The sequence below is a fragment of the Taudactylus pleione genome, unplaced genomic scaffold (assembly GCF_031769625.1).
Source record: "Taudactylus pleione unplaced genomic scaffold, aTauple2 ptg000018l, whole genome shotgun sequence".
Taxonomy (NCBI): domain Eukaryota; kingdom Metazoa; phylum Chordata; class Amphibia; order Anura; family Myobatrachidae; genus Taudactylus; species Taudactylus pleione.
This window is the reverse complement of record NW_028284420.1, coordinates 15957320-15977638: the sequence shown is the minus strand read 5'-3', so window position 1 is coordinate 15977638 and position 20319 is coordinate 15957320. Positions and strand designations below refer to the sequence as shown.

The window sequence follows — 20319 nt, the reverse complement described above, 5'->3', positions numbered from 1 at the left end:
TCCTTTGCAGAGAATGGGACCAGGGTCGCATCGACCCAGGTTACCTGTTCACACTGCTACATGAGCATAGTTGAACCCGCATTCAACCCTGCTCGTGACCAGGGTCACTTGACCTGGCTTATTTCAAGCCTGCCCTTTCACACAGCAAAATAACCTGGGTTTCTGTGCGCTCACGTGCAGTTATTGCTGGCAGTGGAAAAGGGGTATAATTAATAACACATGTAAATACAGGAAATGGGGAAAGTAAACTTCAGGCAAAACACACTGATTTCAAACAGGCACATAACCAATTTTAAATTGTATTTAACAAGATGCATCTGCAAATAGTAATTTGTCAGCCCTGATTTTGCACACTTATCTGACAAATCCACAATAACAGGTCACAGAAGTGCCTAACTGAAGTGGTTCTTTTTAAACTGATAGGTTACATTCTCTTGAATAGCTGCCTCCACCATGCCTTCTCTATGGTGCTACTATTTCCTTGGATAAATAATTATTTATCCTAAAATGTGATTGCCTTAACCAAGTATAGGTAACAATATACTTACAGAACAATCTTCCTAGGTAAGTCATGACCAAAAATTCACATATAACATGCTATTAAAGAAAATTATCCACCGGTCTCTAGTTAATTGTTAGAAGTACTCTTCATTAAAATCAAATGTATTCTGTCCTGATGAAAATCTATTTAAAAAAAATAAACTTTTTTGTGGTCCCATACACATTGTGAGTTGCGGACAATGGGCTCAATTCAGCGCAATGCTGAGCTCCTGGGGCTGTTCAGTTCACCGCGCTGTTTGGTCCGACAGTTGCCAGTTAAGTCGAAGAATGCCGGTTCTCGCAACTTAACACGGGTGTCTAATCGCAAGAACCGGCATTCTCTGACTAAAGTGCCAGCAAGCTCTGCTGTTAGTGCCTGAAAACAGCCGTGCGGCCGCCAGTTTTATCGAATTTCTGCTCGCACCCTCAGGAGGGGTACAAGAAGAAGTCCTTTAGTCGGACCAAATAGCGCAGTGAATTGAATAGCCCTGAGAACTCCTTCCCGGGGCTATTCAGCATCAGGCTGAATTGATTCAAGCCCAATGAGAGATATCCTTACTGCAAAGGATGAGTGGGACTCAAGTACAGTAGTGGTTCAAATGAGGAGGGAGCTTACTTAAAAGTCCTTTGCACCACAAAAATAATTATGAAAGAGGGGTCCAATCTTTTAAATTATGTGGTCCCTTAGTTGGTATGTTCTGGTGATAACCTGCATTGCAGTAATACTAGTAGAACTGGTTAATGGGAGAGTTCACTTAATGTGCCCAATCTCCCCCATTCTGACACTTACACACTAGGGGGAACCCTCACTTAAAAGAAGAAAGTCCCCTCTTTCAAACAATTAAACCCATCTGTAGTTATTATTAGGTGAGCACCAGACAGCAACACACTATACTACAGAAATGAGGGGGGGTGTCCTATTTCCAGATCTCCAATACAATTCACAAGAGTCCATCTCAAATAATGCACTAGGTTGGCTACTTACCAAAACGGTATGCCTTGTTGGGCTACCATAGTATTCCTACACATTTTATGCATTTCATTCAAGCACAGTCAAAAAAATGCATTATCATTTTCAAGAGCAAATATTATTAAAACCTAGGTGCAGAGTGCATCTGTTTGCTGTTTTGGAAAGATGAATTATTGCTGAAGCAAGAACCACAAACTATTTTGGTTAGGACAAAAAATAAACACACATATGCTTTTTAGTTCACTTTCTTGCAATTTCAATAAAAAGCACCTCTTTATGTATTTTGGGTACAATGTCTTCTGAAAAAGACAAAATAACTTTTATGTGGGTACTGTATAAATAATTACCAATATTGATGTTGGAATGTGATCAGCCCAAAAAATGACAAAATTGGATCTGCAGCAAAGAAGCAGCATAATTGGGCCTAAAAGTTGGCAGTGTATATGGGCACCCTTAAAGCTGATGGTATTTAAATGTCAAGTGAACATAAAATGGTGAAAGTTCATTTAGCCTAATTTATGCCGGGTTCAGGAAATCCATAAAAAAAAAAGAAGAGTAACAAGAAGCTTGAAAACAGAAAGGATTAGTGAAACCTGTGTGTTTTCGCAATCGCCAACACGAAAACGGGGCTGGTTTTGGAGATTTTGGTTTGCCTGCCTGAGGCTGGTGAAACGCAATCCCCGATAGTTGCTGGATTTCTGGGGGTAATTGGATAGCCCTGGGGAGGGTCCATCTGCACCCAAATAATGTTCGGGGCTAATAGGATATCGGCCTAGGTTTTCAAATTAAATAAACATCAATTTTTTAATTTTCCAAAAACAAAATATTATGCTACTTTAACAGTTTATAAGAGCACTAACAAGTGTTAGGAGATGCATAAAAGAGAAAGCTCTGGCTACATCTGAAAACCAAAGTTGTAAAAACAACAAAACAGCCAATATGAACTCACATTACATACGCGAGACACAATCATTGCGGAATGTTCTGAGGTAAACAACATTTTTTTGGGATACAGCAGTTTTTTCCTTGCCAGATTATTCCAACTTCCTTGGCTGACATAAAGAGGTGTGTAAAGAATGCGGACATACACAGCACCAAGTGCAGCCCTACACGTTAGGTAGATAGGGTCCCAATACTCTGCACATAGGCTCCATAAGAGCACATCATAAGCTTTGCACCAAATCATAGCAACCAGACATTTACTTTTATTGTCTAAATTGCATTAGACAGATAAAAGCTGAAGGTTTACTGAGATCTAATGCAAATTTTGCCCCAAAAAGCAGTGCATGTAAAGTAGTCCTATGGACAACTGAATAGACTTTTCAGTTTTATGCTCTTGCATATAGGGCAGTGTACTATCAAGTTTACAGCAATTAACATGTACCTTAAGGTTTTTCCTTTCTGCTTTGTTATACTTGGGCTTTCAACAACACCATGCCTCACTTAGTAATAGATATTATTAGCGTTTATTTATATGGCATCACAAGGGTTCCACAGAGCCTTACAAGTACATAAAAAACAGTGACTTATGCTAGGTACACACTGACCGATACATTGGCCGATCAATTGATCGGCCAATGTATCTGCTGCCCGTTGGCCAGTGTGTACCCGCGATATGTCGGTGAACATCGCCGTACTGGCCGCCCGTACACACACAGCGGCAGCCACGTTGAGGACGGGATACGCCCCCGACGCGCCCACCGGCCCCCGCCCCCCAGGACCCGAGGGGACAAGCAGATGATGGCCGTTCAGTGTGTATGAACGACCATCATCTGCAGATCACTCGATCTGCACCCACCTTTACAGTACAAAGCATTGCACATCAAGGACGCGGTTTATAAACATTGCTGAACAGCAGTCATAATACTCAAAAAAGCAGCAGGGTGGCAAAAGTTTAGGTGCTGTTGTAGGGAGTATAGAATAGATGCTGGTATAAGTAAGGGAAGGAAAAGCACACGAGGGAAGAGGACTCTTTGTGAGAGCTTATATTCTTAAGGAGGAGGAGCAGACATACAGGGGTGACATGGATAGGGAGAGAATAAGAGCTGGGTGGCTTTGATGAAGATGTGGGTATTGAGAGCCAGTTTGAAGTTTTGTAGATGGTTGGAGAGTCTGATAGGGCAAGGGGGAGAGTTCCAGAAGTAAGGAGCAGCATGGGCAAAATCTTGGAGGCAGGAGTGGGAGGAAGTAATCAGTTGGCAGGAGAGACGGCGTTCATTTGTGGTGGGGAGTGTAAAGGGAGATAAGGTCAGTGATGTATGTAAGAGAGGATTGAGTGAGGACATTGTAAGAGCGTGGGAAGCTTGAATTGGGTACTCAAGGGGAGGGGGAGCCAGTGTAGGTCTTGCAGGCGAGGGGAGGCAGATGAGCTGGGCAGCAGCACTGAGGACAGATTGGAGTGGAAAGAGGTGGCAGTCAGGGAGACCAGAGAGGAGGAGGTTACAGTAGTCCAGCGGAGAAGACAAGTGTGTTGATGAGGGTCTTAGGTGTCTCAATGGTGAGAAAGGGAATGATCCTGGAGCAGGACTGGGAGAGGTACTGAATGTGTTACTTGAAGGAGAGGGAGGAGTCAAGGACAATTCCAAGAAAGCACACTTTGGGGATAGTATCTAATGTTTGTAGCACAGTAAAATGTACAAAACTATGGAGACTGAATAAGAAAGGCAACAATAAACAGCTGCAGTACTAACAGTAGTACATGAAAAAAATGCAATATATAATTCAAACAAAATAACGAATATGTATACGTTCAATCCGGACAGCGGGAATTTCGGCTGTAGACTGCCGACGCCGGAATCCCGACACTTAGGTACCAGAGGTAGTGTTCACTCTAGCCCCGGCAACAGGGCAACCTTGTGCGCGCGTCGAAAAGGGGGCGTGGTCATGAAAAGAGGCATGTCTATAAGACGCGTCCCCTTTTCGTCATACTTGGGGGCGTGCCCGGCGCTTACGGACATGCCGGGCAGCCCCCAAGCGCTGCAGAAAGGGACACGTCACCGCATGTTTCTCCAGAAATAGGCTTTGTTCAATTTTAGTTTATCAAAGACTTGTTCCCAGGAGAGAGAAGGATTCCCCTGGAAGTGTAATTCAATTATATATCTTATTTAAGTCCATTATACAAGTAAATATGGGAAAATAATAGCACTTTATGAAACTTATAATTACTACAAGTCCAGTAATTATAATCAGCGAAAACTCTAACTAATACAGGTAGTTTATTATTTATTTAAAAAGAGTAAAATGGTGTAAATTAAGATAACTGTTTTACTTCATTTTGAAGTTTAGTTAATATATTCTTATTTTTAGCTGCAAGAGTCTCTTTTTTTATATGGTGCATCCAGTTTCTATGTAAAAGTGGAGCAGTCCTGGTGGGTGGGAATCGTCCTGAGGTGAAAAGTCCATGACAGAACCTAGATAGCAATTAGATTTTAGGCTGGGTGTTTTTTCAGACTGTTCAGTTAAACTCCCTAGTTATAATCAAGGAAGAAAACCAAATAATGAAGGATTAAATATCTCCATAGGTATTCTTGATAAAGATTTTCAAACATCCCCAACCACACACACTGGACCTCATTCAGAGGTGGTCACACGGAGCGATTGGTCGTAGCGAGTGACGTTTTTTTACAACTGCGCATGCGTGTACATGGCAATGCGCGTGCGCGAGCCTGTCTTTCCGACCGCAATCCTCTTGCTCGTTAGTCACTATGAGATCGTAGCTGAGATTGACATTTCGTGCCGTTTGTGGGTGGTTACAGGGGAAGGTGCTTGTGAACGGGGGTGTGGTGGTGCGGACGCAGGCGTGGTTGACCTTAAAAAGGGCGCTTTAAGGGCGTGCATATATTACTGAGCGAGTAATCACACACGTCATCTCATTGCAATAACGATGCTACTGCTCGTAGTGCTAAAAGTAGCCCAGGGTCTACCTTAAGCATTGCGAGTGCAGGCGATGGTTTCTGCCTCAACCGATGTCTGTAGGCAATTAACACTGTAACAGGTGCTAATCGTGCTGACGTAGGTTGCCGCCTGCGACCGACTCTGAATTAGGCAGTAGAGATAGGTGTGCTTTCATTGTTGTGGGTGTTTCCGCGCTTACGATGTGCGTTGCGACTGAACGTTCGTTTTGTATATTCTCGATCACTTTGGGTGCTACCGATCGCTCCCGAGCGACCGCCTCTGAATGAGGTCCACTGTCCCAATCAGTTATGCTATGACATTCTAGATGGAAACAGCCAAAAATGTAGGCCATCGATGAAGCTTATAGACACCTGATCTCAGGGCTCAGTCACGTATATGGGAAAATTGGGAAAATGGATTTTCTATTTTCCATGCATTGCCCTTTTACCAATAAAATATATAGTACGGATTTACACATACTAAATAAGGCATTTTAAAATTATAAACACAGCCCTTCGTTAATAGAAAGCACTGGAAGAAATGTTAATATTGAATCTCTATATTTAATGTGCTTTTCACAATACTATTAACATATGAAGTATGGGAGGGGGGGGAGGGGTTGTAGTTAGAGCTCATCCCTGTAAGACAGAAGTCTATAGGCTTGATTCCATTCAGCACGTTGCTGAATAGTACCGGCCTTCTCTGACTTAACTGGCAACTGTCGGACCAGACAGCGCGGTGAATTGAATAGCTCCATGGGCTCCCTCCTAGGGTTACTCAGCATCATACTTAATTGAATCGAACGCAATAGCTTTTACAGTATAGGGCGTAAACCAGAGGTTTCCAAAAACAGTCCTCAAGGCTCAGCAACAGTTCAAGGATTTAAAGAGAACCATGGTTGAGCACAGGTGACTTAATTAGTACCTCAGTCAATTTGATTTACCCACCTGTGCTCAATCACGGAAATCTCTAAAACCTGAACTGTTGGGGAGCCTTGAGGACCGCGTTTGAGAACCTCTGACTTGAACAATACCCAAACAGCGCACTCATCTGGTTTATAGAGGGGTTGGGTACGATATCCTGGCAGTGACCATCTCAACGTTCACAATACCAGCAGCAGAATCTTGACAGTCAAAGTCCAGACAAATTTTAGTGAGTATTTTAACCTTAACTCACCTATCGCGCAGCCTAACCCTAACCGTCCCCTTTGGCAGCCTAACCCCAACACCCCCCCTAGTGCCGAACCCTAAAACTCATAGCCAGGATTCTGCAAGCGGTATTGTGACCGCCGGGATTGTCACCGCAAGGATCCTGACTACATCCTTTATAGTGAGGTGGGCATTTTGCAGTATAAACATCCGCCACTATAAATTATTCAGTAAAACGTAAATAGAAAGAATTCACATTCCCATAGCTAGTTTATACTACATTATTCCACAGAACCAGAGTAAAGGATTAAACCACATTCTAGGAATTATGGGCAGATATACACAACACCAAAATTTGGAAAACAAACATACATCCGACAACTAAAGCCCGATGGAAATGCACGCGCCTATCTTAATCCCGGCGCCGGAATACTGAAGGATGCCGGAACGATCGAGATAAGTCCAGGCGTCTTAGCACTTAGCCGCAGGGGGTGGGGGGTGGTTAGGCACCTTCCCGGGAGGGTTAGGTTTAGGGTGCGGGAAGGGAGGGTTAGGTTTAGGCACCCCCCCAGGGGGGGGGGGGGGACTTAGTTAGGCACCACTAAAGGAGGGTTAGGGTACTTACCAGCCCTAGGCCCATATTCAATCAGAGGCGAAAAGTCAGAAAAGTTTCGCCTGTCCGACTCCTTTGCCTGTTTCAGAGCCGAAAACTTTCCGTGCGTGTCCCCATTTTTCGCCCTATTTAATTCCTAAACAGGCAAAACCGGAAAGCGGAACAGGCAGAAAGTACTGTCAGAATTGGGGAAATCAGTCTGTACCACAAAAAAAGAAGATGCACTTACAATACTTAACTACATTGCAATCAATGTAGGCATGTACTAATAACCCTAATAAAAGTGTATGGGGTACTTAAGTAGTTTAAATTGCTTCTTATTAGCGTCTTTGCAAAAGTGGTGAAGAATGGCATAAAACAGCATTTTTTGGTGAAAATAAGTAGTGTAGTCAAATTTGGGGTACTTGAAAATGGGTGCTAGCATATTTTTATGTCTCTAAAGTGAACTTGTAAAAAACATGTGAAAAACCACCCTCATACATGCACCTGCAATCTCAAAAACACTTGGCCTCTCCTTACAGCACCCCAAGAAGTCTATTTGGCTATTTTTTACATTTGTCCACCTACTACTTCGCCCCCAAAACGAAAAGTACTTCTTTGGGGTGTTCTGATGGAATTATTATTTTTTTGTTGTTGTTGATATGTCCTTTGGGAGGCTGTCCCAAGGGTTCTGAGTCGTTTCCCCAGGTTTGCACCCCAAAATAACGATTTTGCACTTTTTTCTAATGATATTCATAACAGATACTTTTCCGCCTATTACAGTGCATTGACTTTCCACTTACGCAAAATCGTCCTGGAATTGAATATTGAGATACTTTGAAAACAGGCGGAAAGTCCGAATCCGCGGAGACTTTTCTCCAAACAACACTTTTCAAGATTTCCGGCCCGGGATCTTGTCCTGTCGGGCTTCCGTAGTCATGATTTTAGCCACTGGTATTTCATACCCATTCATAAAAAAAAAAAGAAAAACCAATGTGCTACTTTATACATTGATTTTCTCTCACTCATTATTTCCAGACTATACCATGCACAATATAAACTCCAAAGTCATGCAGAGATATCTGAAAGTGTGGAATAGAGCAATGGCCACATCAGCTGATTTAGCCTAGCAAACATTTACTGAGCACAACATAAACTGAGAACTAATCAATGCTGTTTCATACACAACGTAGATTTTTCTGAACTCTGGCGATTTCACTAGAAAGCAGACCAAAAAATAAAAAATAAATAGCGTGCACACATCAAATAATTCGAAACCTAATTGCAGCCACCTGTTCTAAGATAATTTTTCTCCCAAACATAATTCCTGTAAAAAACAAGTTGAAATGAGAGCCCAGTACAGAATACATAACACAAATGTATAGTTGGAAATTTGTATTTATGCAAAAAGTATGTATGGTAAAGTGGTGTAGGAGTGTGATTAAGATATGTGTGTGTGTCACTGTATATATATATATATATATATATATATATATATATATATATTTTACACACACACACACACAGTGGGGCAAAAAAGTATTTGGACAGCCACCGATTGTGCAAGTTGTTCCACTTTAAAAGATGAGAGGTCTGTAATTTCCATCATAAGTACACTTCAACTGTGAGAGACAGAATCAGAACAAAAAATTCCGGAAATCACATTGTATGATTTTTAAACAATTAATTTGTATATTCTGTCTGAAAAAAAATATTTGGACAATCAAAAAGTTTAACTCAATACTTTGTAAAGTAACCTCGGTTGGCAATTACAGAGGTCAAACGTTTCCTGTAGTTCTTGACCAGGTTTGCACACACTGCAGCAGGTATTTTGGCCCACTCTTCAATGCAGATCTTCTCTAGATGTGTCATGTTTTGGGGCTGTCGCCGGGCAACACGGACTTTCAACTCCCTCCACAGATTTCCTATTGGGTTGAGGTCTGGAGACTGGCTAGGCCAATCCAGGACCTTGAAATGCTTCTTACGGAGCCACTCCTTAGTTGCCCGGGCGGTGTGTTTGGTGTCATTGTCATGCTGGAAGACCCAGCCACGTTGCATCTTCAATGCTCTTACTGAGGGAAGGAGGATTTTTCCCCAAAATGTCACGATACATGGCCCCATTCATCCTCTCCGTAAAACGGATCAGTCGTCCTGTCCTCTTTGCAGAAAAGCATCCCCAAAGCATGAGGTTTCCACCCCCATGCTTCACAGTGGGTATGGTGTTTTTGGGATGCCACTCATTCTTCTCCCTCCAAACATGGTGTGTGGAGTTTATACCAAAAAGTTCTATTTGGTCTCATCTGACCACATGACATTCTCCCAATCCTCCTCTGGATAATCCAGATGGTCACAGGCAAACTTTAGATGGGCCTGGACATGTGCTGGCTTAAGCAGGGGGACCTTTTGGGCGCTGCAGGATTTGAATCCATGACGACGTAGTGTGTTACTAATGGTAACTTTTGTGACTGTGGTCCCAGCTCCATTGACCAGGTCCCCCCGGGTAGTTCTGGGCTGATCCCTCACCGTTCTCAAGCGCATTGATACCCCACGAGGTGAGATCTTGCATGGAGCCCCTGGTCAAGGGAGATTGTCAGTGATCTTGTATTTCTTCCATTTATTAATAATTGCGCCAACAGTTGATCTCTTCTCACCAAGCTGCTTGCCTATTGTTGAATAGCTCATGCCAGGCTTGTGCAGGTCTACAATTTTGTCCCTGGTGTCCTTAGACTGCAACCTCTCCACCATGGCCAAGACCAGAGAGCTGTCTGACTGTTTGAGGGTGTGGATAGGTGTCTTTTTTACAGTTAACCAGTTCAAAACAGGAGCCATTAATACAGGTAACGAGTGGAGGATAGATGAGCTTCCTAAAGAAGAAGTAACATGTCTGTGAAAGCCAGAATTCTTGCTGGTTGGTAGGTGCCCAAATATTTATTTTCCGCAAGAATATACAAATAAATTATTTAAAAATCATACAATGTGATCTCCAGAATTTTTTGATCTGATTAATGGTTAGATTACTGCCTCACAGCACTGAGGACGTGGATTTGAATCCCACTACGGCCCTAACTGTGTGGAGTTTGTATATTCTCCCTGTGCTTGCGTGAGTTTATTCAGGGTGCTCCGGTTTCCTCCCACATTCCTAAACTATACTGGTAGGTTAATTGGCTCCCGACAAAAATAAACCCTAGTGTGTGTGTATATGTTTGCGCGTGTACATGTGGTAGGGAACAAAAGACCTGATTCAGACCCGCTCGCTAGGATGCGTTCGCTCGTAGTTGGCCGATTTTCGCAATGTGCACATGCGCGAACCACTGCGAGAGATCAGGAAGCTTTCACTCACTGCGCATAGACTGCCAGCAGAGTGACAGGAGAGGCCATTTATGGGTGGTGACAGGGGCTGGCTGCTAGAAACGGAGGAGTGGAGATGCAAACATGAGTTTCAGAGGCATGCATAAATTATAGGCAGCGTCATAGTACACGTCACATGGCTGTTTTTTTACACTGAAGTGCTCGCAGTGCTTGCGGTAGGGTATGTTCAGCCTCAAGCGCTGCGATCGCATCCGATGGTAACCGATGGTTGCATACACTTCCTGGAGATGACGTGCGCAAGTGGGCGTCTTAAGACAGGCTGGTGGGCATCTGCATACACAAAGCGATCGCACGCCAAGACATAGTGGGTGTGCGAAATGCCTTGCCATGCGATCGCCTGCCTACTCATATATGCATATGCAGGTGCGAGCGTACTCATCTAGCGAGTGGGTCTGAATCGAGCCCATAGATTGTACACTCCACTGGGGAAGGGACTGATGTGAATGGACAAATATTCTTTGTAAAGCGCTGCGTAAAATGTGTGCGCTATATAAATAACTGATATAATTATATATATATATATATATATATATATATATATATATATATATACACATATACATACACACAAGTGCAGCAACTCATATCAACATATACCTACTTTGCAAGCTTGAACAAAAAGTGAAATAAGTGTTGAGTGGATGTCCTGGATCACTATATTTGTGCCTATACTAGTAAATAACCACCATTTGGTTTTGACATGGAGAGTAGTTTTAGTACATGTGCAAACAAGATGTAAAGGTAATATTGGCAGGATAAGAGATCAAGCGCTTCAGAATCAGCTAACTTTGCAGGCGCCCTATATTACAAAACATTATCCAAATCCTGTCAGTTTATCAGGTTTACTTTCCTATGCTAGCTTTTCACATGAACTGGGTAAACAAGCATGAATCACATGACCAAAAAGCCACCCAGGGATTTGTGACTCTCAATTACTAGCAGAGGTGCAAGTTATATTGCTGAATAGAAATATGCACTATTGGGTGCTCCTAAATATATATTAAATTAATACTATTTCATACATCAATTTAAAAGAAGAACGTATAAATACAGAATTAAAAAGCTTCAGCAGAAATTGCATTTCATCGACATAATTGGATCGCAGGCATAAAATATGCAAAACAAATGCATAAAATGTATGAAATAAATCTGTTTCAGAGACATTACATAGTGTATGAGCATATATTATACATGATACAATATGGGAATATAATTTGGTATATAAGGACATTACACACCATAAAGTATATGAGTAAATATGATATAGGATATATAAGTTAATTAGATATAGGGCTTTACACCACAACAAAAGAAACTCTATATACAATAGAAAGGTCAAAGTAAGAAAACAAATATGTAAAAAAGGTTAAAATATAAAAGTGTATGATAGACTAGTAAGTTAATAACAGTATATAATGTAACATACAGACATGATGAGGTACTGTACAGAAGAACACTAACAATTATAGAAGGTCAAATATAAATAGAAGGACAATAAGTGGCTTAATTATATGATAGCATATAACAGTGCATGGAGTATCAATATTAAATGATGGTGCACTGGCAAGGAATGTAAGGACAACAGGTAAAGTTTCAGAGTGATACCAAGCTGAGGTTAATGTAGTGTGAGATTAGTGCTGCAGTATACAATACAAAAGTATTGGAACATAATTGCAAACATCAGGGCATTCCATTCAGTGATGACATAACATTATATAACACATTGCATGATGGTAGAATATTATATTAATCTAAGCATGAATGCATCGTGTAAGAGAGATATAATGATGGATGCGAAGACATTGCATATAAGTCAGGGCATGACATTTTAATTTAATATTGCAACGTGTACTTGAATGTAATCAGAAGCATCAGGGCATCACACACTGCGTGCGATTATATAACACAGGGTGTAATGATGTTATTATTAGACGTGTAATTACATAGTACGTGTATACCATTTTAGAATAATCAGGACATGAGTCAAATCCTGTAAGCTATGGTAACACAGTGCAGGTACATGTCCCAATGCATAGCACCACACAACTCAGTGTACATGACCTCGCTACCAACGGTAACCAGCCCCACACCCAGAGACCCCCGTCCCTGCACGCCCGCTGAGCAGCCCCCTCCGGCCTGTTATTTACCTGCTGCTGCTAGTTAGGGCTCAGCTTCTCCACTGACACCCGGGCGGAAGTGCGATCCAGGCCCAACCAACCCGCAACCACCAATCAGCGCCCTGCGACTGAAGACTGTCAGTTCGGAGCTCCAGTAAAAAGGTGTGGAAAGGGAGTAGGCGGGTGTACGAGGCAGAGCCGGACTGAGAGCATGTGAGCTGATGTCAGACACACACACTGGATTTTATGTACATATCAAATAAATAGTTTATCTAGCACAGAATTTATTATTACACAACGTGGAGGCAGTGAGAGTGACACACGTCAGCATGTGGCGTAATTACTTCGGGTACACATTAAACAGTATATTGTCAGTAGTTTACACATTAGACAGTATATTGGGCGAGATAGCGTTCCAACGTCGACCGAAACAACATATCGTTCATATCGTCTAAAGTGCGCCACAATCCCGCGTGCATGTACATCGCCAGTGTCGTCCCATCAGCTGTGCTGCACATCAGATGGGACGTTGTCGCTGATGATGTAATGCTAGTCAGTGGCATAAATTTCATCCCAGACGCCTGGAGGCAAGTTATAATTTGGTGCCGCCAAGGGTTTTTTTTTTCCCACATTGGCTATTCCAATTTATATATGTTTATGTATTCACTGTGTGTGTACATGTACTGTATAATGCAAAGCAGTCTATTCATCATCACTTAGTTTCTACAAAAGTAGGTGACAATTTTCACCAGCATTTGCAGAAATTAAATTTTCGGGCCATTCATCAAGTAGGTAAAGCAGGAGATATCACAGATATCTCCTACTTACCTTCCTCTTGCGGAATGTGGAATGGCCCACTGTCCCCATACACTAGTATGTGGATAGAATTCATCAAGATGGGAGCATTCGCCATCTTCAGATGGTGTTTGCCTTCATTCGCGGCTTGCAACCCACTACTTGGTTGCGAAGAGGGATCCTTTTAGGATCCTTCTGTACCTGTCCAGCTCCTTCCACCAGACATCTGAGGCTCAGGTGCGCATGTGTGACCTGCAGGTCACGCATGCACACTAGTGTAGTGAAAAGGTTCACAGTTTCGGGGAGACAGCTGATTTTCAGATCAGCTGTCTCAGCGCTGAAGCAATGATGAATTGATCCAGCGCTCATGTTGAGTTAGTATGTTCAGACCCCAATAGCTAACTTAATGAATAGACCCCAAAGTGTGCTAAATGCATTTATACAAAGTCAGAGTCTACAGTAGGGGTGCAATGATGAGAGCAGAAATGCCTGTCACCAGCACACTGAGGGGCACCCACCTCTTGGCATCTCCCCTCCAGGACATGTGCAGGCAGTTCCCTCTACACAATGCCTGGAACACACAACACCAGGCCTTGCTAAAAGTAGGCACAGGAAGGCACTATTAGGCATGTGCCAGTCCCGGACGGATGCCCAGATCTGCAGCCACTTAACTTGGTGAGGCAGATCGGGGAGTACAACTACATGCTGCCGGACAGGGACGGATTAAGGTCTGTGGTGGCCCCTTGGCAACAAACTTGTGGTGGCCCCTATATACCAACATTTTTTTTCCTTTGTATTCACCTCAGTAGTAATACCCCTCTTGCAATGCCCACTGTAGCAGTGCCCCTTATGCAGTGCCCCCAGTAATGGTCCCCCCTATGCAGTGCCCACTGTAGTAGTCCCCCCTATGCAGTGCCACCTGTAGTAATGCCCCTTATGCAGTGCCCCCAGTAGTGGTCCCCCTATGCAGTGCCCCTTATATAATGCCCCCAGTAGTGGTCCTTATATACTGCCTCAGACCCAGTAGTGGTCCCCCCTATGCAGTGCCCCTTATATAATGCCCTCAGTAGTGGTATCCCCCTATGCAGTGCCCTTTATATAGTGCCCCCAGTAGTAGTCCCCCCCTATGCATTGCCCCCTGTAGTAGTCCCCCCTATACAATGCCCCAAGTAGTAGTCCCCCCTATGCACTGACTCTAGTAGCGCTCCCCCAGTGCCCCCATGAAGCGGCTCCCCTATACAGTGCCCCCCGTAGTGGTCCCCCCTATGTAGTGCCCTCTGTCTGACTCTCTTCGGGCTGCTGCCTGTAACAAACACACATCTGCCGGCGACGGCTGCGTGTTTGTCACGGTTTAGTGTGGACCAGAGCCGTAACTAGACTTTTTGGTGCCCTGTGCCAGAAAGAGCATTGGCGCCCCCCTCATTTTTCAAAGGGACATAATGTACCCAAAAAAGGGCCATAGCGTCATGGGGAAGGGCCAGGGAAGAGATAGGAGAGGCCAGGAGATGCTGGGGATGATATAAGAGGAAGCTACAAGCAAGAATGATAATAAACAGAAATTTGACAGGCCCAAATAGCGCCCCCTGACCTGTGGTGCCCTGTACGATGGCACCGGCCGCACTACCCTAGCTATGGCCCTGTTGTGGACAGAAAAGGTGTAGTGTGGACAGGGAGAGAGAGCGAGGACAGGATGCTGCTGCTGGCTGATGTTACATGCCAAACTCCTCTCTGCTAACTGCAGCTTAGCCACTCCATGAGCAAAACTTTCAGCTGCCTGTCACCTGACCCACTCCCACCCCCAGGAAAAGCCCACTGCACTCTACCTGGATGGAATCCTGGATTGTGCAGGAACTATGTGCCCTTTGCCCTAGGCTGGGAGCTGGCTGCACAATGCACACAGGAGTGACTTGCCGGATACTGCAGCTCGCTCTCGTACTTAACCCCCCACCTCCGATCACAGCACAGACTCATCATTCACACAGGAGACTCGGAGGGGCTGTACAGAGATAAGGGGATGGCGCACAGCGTCTTCTTCAGTGCAGGAGGAGAGAGATCATGATCAAGGACGACTGTGGTGCTAACGGGGGCGATCACTCCAATCGCCCCCCCTTGGATCCGCCACTGGTGCCGCTCCCCCCCTAAAAAAAAGGGAAAATAAATATGGTGCATATCTATCTATCACCATATCTATCTATCTATCTTTCTATCTATCTATCTATCTATCTATCTATCTATCTATATCTATCTATCTATCTATCTATCTATCTATCCATACGCACAAAAATACTAATATAGAATATGTGAATTTGTTTCTATTAGGCTTATTTACTAAAGTACATTTTGAGATATATACAGCTATGCGTTAGTTACAGATAAGATAGTGACTTGTATGGTGCAATTAGCATGAGGCTCAGAGTCCTCCTGATGGAGGTGAAAGCCAACTGATGTGGGATGGGGAGTCCTCCTGATACTCATGATAGAGGGGAAAACCAACTGATGTGAGAGCTTGAGGACTGAGTTTGAGTCAAGATACTGTAAAGGTGCATACACATGTTAAGATTTTCTATCCAACCACCAACTAGTTGATTGGTTGGAATGAAAATCTGGTAAGGTATGAAAGCAAATGGCAATCAGCAATTTTCTCCCAAATGCCGGAAAATGGACAAAAACTGTTGTTTGAACAAATTGTTTAGATCAAACATTTAACAAACGTGTCTGATGACCATTTTCATCTGTTTTCTGGCATTTAGGAGCAAATTGCTGATCATCAGTTACTCCCCATACGTTACTAGATTTTCATTCCAACCAATCAACTAGTTGGATGGTTGGACAGAAAATCTTTACGTGTGTACCCAGCTTTAGACTGCTACTGTGGTGGAACTACAAATCATAAAATACCCATTCTACTACCGACTGCTTCACATGCCGGGAAGTTGCTCCACCAAAAGATCTTCCTCCAGATTCAGTCACTGGTGCCCCAGGCCTCCGCCTCCCATGCCCACTTACCCGCAGCTCATTCTGGTGCATCCTTGTTGACATCCAGCTACTGGAAGTTCTGCAGCCACCCTTATGCTATGGCCCGACGCACAGGTCCACGGCTAGAGTTGCCACTAGGGAGGAGTGAGACGTGGAGTTGTGGGTGAGGGTGGGTGCCCGAGTCACACTGGCATGAGAAGCTGCTGAGGTGCAGCGACATTAATGAGTGGGGATAGGCTATAGATAGATGGAAGTGGCATCTGATGGTCTGACATGGAGCACTCCACTAGTATACGGTTATGGTAGCTTCTCAGGTGCCGGGAAGAGGTGGAATGTATTGGGTGGCTGTGACAGTATACTCCAGGTACATATTTACAGCCCTAAGTGAGGTGAATATATTGTGGGCAATGGAGGAGGTGCCCCTTTAGTGCTGGCACCCGGCAGCAGGTGCCTCCATTGTCTCCCATTGTTCTGCCCCAGATGTGAGTAAGTGGAGGATGGAAGGCTATATTGTGCGGTCGTACACTGGATCGTGCAGTGTGTATGGCTGACCAATATATCGTTCCATCAGGTCTCAGGTCAGCTAGGATACACATCGGTCTTCTGCTGGGCACACACTGAGTGATGTGTACACAGCAGACATGTCGCAGCACATCAAACCTGGCGACGATGCAGGGACATTGAGATTTGATATAAAATGATTAGAATAATACAAATAAGTTATTTATAACTTATAAACATCGTCTTTGTTTATTTAATAATTTTTATAGTTAACACCAATGGCGGCTCCAGAGGTGGGGCTGCAGCATAGTCCAAAATTCAAATAGGGGAGTCACATCAACTGTGAGTCCCAGCTGATGATGTTTGGCAGAGTTTGGGGTGGCAGTTGATGTGGCTCCCCTATTTGAATTTTGGACTGCACTGCAGCCCCACCTCTGGAGCCTCCACTGATTAACCCTCACCAGCTTTGTGGAGCTCCCTGGGACTGCAGTAAGACGAGGGATGAGGCAGCAACAGCTCAACCTTGCTTCTGTATTTTCAGACACTGCTTGCAGAGCTGGGGGTGGGGCCACACCACAGGCAGTAAGATGCACTGAAAGAGAGCTAATAGAGGCATGCCTGAGTCATACTTGAACACTCTCCCGAAATGGCCGGGAATCTCCAAAAAATCTGGCAGTGCTCCCGACCATCTGGAAAAGTAGTCAAGTCTCCCATATCCCACACTATGCCCTCTCCCCCACTACCCCACGGCCCCCCTCCACCCACTCGCACTCCCCACAGCTGCCCACTTACAGAGCACAAGTGGGCGGTGCAGGGGGCCAAGGACGTGGTTCACGGTGAATCGCATTATTTTGACAATTATTTTACCAGGAAGAAATATATTGATTCCTCTCTCATTTTCAAGTATGTCTTGGAAACTTTAAGGTCCTGATTCAGAGATGTTTGCTAACTTGATAATCCCAGAAAGCATTCCTGCGGAGTGGTACCTAGACAGTTTCACTAACTGCCAGAATGGGTCCTGCTCACAGTCCCCACTTAGCCACAGCATGATTAACATACTGTGGTGTTTGGTTGTCATGGCAGTGGCATGGCTGGCCACTGTTCCCAGAAATGGGGGGTGTTGCCCCCTTTTTAAAGGACGGAAGCAGATTTCCTAGCCTCGCAAGTGATCAGGCATCGGCCAGGTTGAGATAAGCTTTGGCCTATGCAGCCAAAGCTTTGGTCGATTGCTAGGGTTGAAAAAAAAGTGTGGGCTCACTCGAGAAGATGATTGCTGTTTAGTTTTTCAAGATTGGATAATATTTTAGTCGGCCAACCGGCACCTGAAGACTTCATATATATGCCCTATAGGCATGCCCGCAGAACACCACCGTAAAGCACTCTGGCAGCGCTTTGTTTTGCACTGGTTGTAGCTAAGTAGCAAAATACAATAGTTTTGCCTCGTAATACACGCCCTGTTCACCGCATAGTGTTATATAGTAAGTGCGCTCAACATAGCCGTATCATCTAAAATGCAGTAGTAGGGTATCTGTTGCCCTTTGCCTGCAGCTCTCAGCTTGTTGCGAACAATTACATGCAACAACCCAGGACTCACCATGTGGAGGTGGCTACAGCTCGAGTTCCACCCGCCACCCACCCTGTCACACAGGGCCGGATTTCCTGCTAGGCATCCTAGGCGCACGCCTAGCGGCGGGACCCAAGGGCCCCTTTGCCCTTAGAAATTACATGACCACAGCGCTCCCAAAGGAGCACTGCGCGAGTAGCCATGACGTGGCGTCACGCGGTCCCGCCCCTTCTCCCGCACGGCTCTCCACTTTCCCTATTCTCTAAATAGGTTTGTAGCCGTGGATATAGAGGACGCTTCCGTTCCTGCACAGGGCATGCCGGGAATTGTGTAGTGTTATGTATTTGTTTCCTCTGCGGGAAGGTGTTAGGAACTACAGCTCCCACCATCCCCCGCGCCGAGCTCCTGGTCGGTCAATGAGCCGGGACTGAGGCCGGAGAGAGGATGTTATCCCGGGGCCACTGACACACACAGGCCGGGCCTGTACTGCTGGAGGAGGGCGAGCAAGGGGCTGGCCAGCAAGGTGAGTCTATGCCAGCCACCTTCCCCAGCCTAGGGGCAGCCGCAGAAGCACTGAGTTCTACTCACTGCACTCACTGGCTGGCTGCCAGCATCATCAAGGACAGGGAGTTCTGAGATACGGTAAGTGGATTTTTACTTTATATATACACACTCATTGTGTGTGTGTGTATATATATATATATATATATATATATATATATGTTATTCGCGCACACACATATAATTATATATGTATATATATACTGTATATTTATAAACAATATATCTGTATGTGTGTGTATGTATGTATATATATATATATATATATATACAGTCAGGTGTTTTATCATGTGTATGTATGTGTCTGTATGTTTTAGTGTGTACAATATGTGCTAGTGTGTACATATGTATGTGTTAGTGTGTATGAGCTAGTGTATATATGTGTTTGATGTGTATGTGCTAGTGTGTATGTTAGTGTGTATATATGTGTATGCATGTTAGTGTATATGTGTATGTATGTGTTAGTGTGTATGTATCTGCTAGTGTGCATATATGTGTATGTATGTGTTAGTGTGTGTACACTGTATATGTTAGTCAGTATATATGTATATCGATGTTTAATGTGTATATATGTGTGTTATATATAATATATACATGTTTTATATATATATATATATATATATATATATACAGTCAGGTCCATAAATATTGGGACATTGACAGAATTTTCAGATTTTGGCCTCTATTCACCACCACAATGGTTTTGAAATGAAACAAACAAGATGTGCTTTAACTGCAGACTTTCAGATTTAATTTGAGGGTAATTACATCCAAATCGGGTGAACGGTGTAGGAATTACAACAGTTTCAATATGTGCCTCCCACTTTTTAAGGGACCAAAAGTAATGGGACTATCAACTCAAAAGCTATTTCATGGACAGGTGTGAGCTATTCCCTCATTATTTCATTATCAATTAAGCAGGTAAAAGGTCTGGAGTTGATTCTAGGTGTGACATTTGCATTTGGAATCAGTTGCTGTCGACTCTCAATATGAGATCCACAGAGCTGTCAATATCAGTGAAGCAAGCCATCATTAGGCTGAAAAATCAAAACAAACCCATCAGAGAGATAGCAAAAACATTAGGTGTGGCCAAATCAACTGTTTGGAACATTCTTAAAAAGAAAGAACACACCGGAGAGCTCAGCAACACCAAAAGACCCGGAAGACCACGGAAAACAACTGTGGTGGATGACAAAAGAATTATTTCCCTGGTGAAGAAAAACACCTTCACAACAGTTGGCCAAATCAAGAACACTCTCCAGGAGGTAGGTGTATATGTGTCAAAGTCAACA

General features: G+C 43.9%; 1 protein-coding gene across 5 annotated transcripts in view; it reads right to left on the bottom strand.

Annotated features, from left to right (window-relative positions):
- The window catches only part of OSBPL2 (oxysterol binding protein like 2), a 214866-nt gene extending 202101 nt beyond the window's left edge, over positions 1-12765 (bottom strand). For 4 of the 5 annotated variants that reach the window (XR_015869405.1, XR_015869392.1, XM_088442733.1 and 1 more), the window contains exon 1: positions 12661-12765. The gene's annotated coding sequence lies outside the window, so the exon portion shown is untranslated. Of the gene's footprint in view, positions 1-7947; positions 7972-12660 lie in introns of those variants that run through there. The other variant, XM_088442729.1, reaches the window with a different exon arrangement.
- Between the last annotated feature and the right edge of the window lie 7554 nt (positions 12766-20319).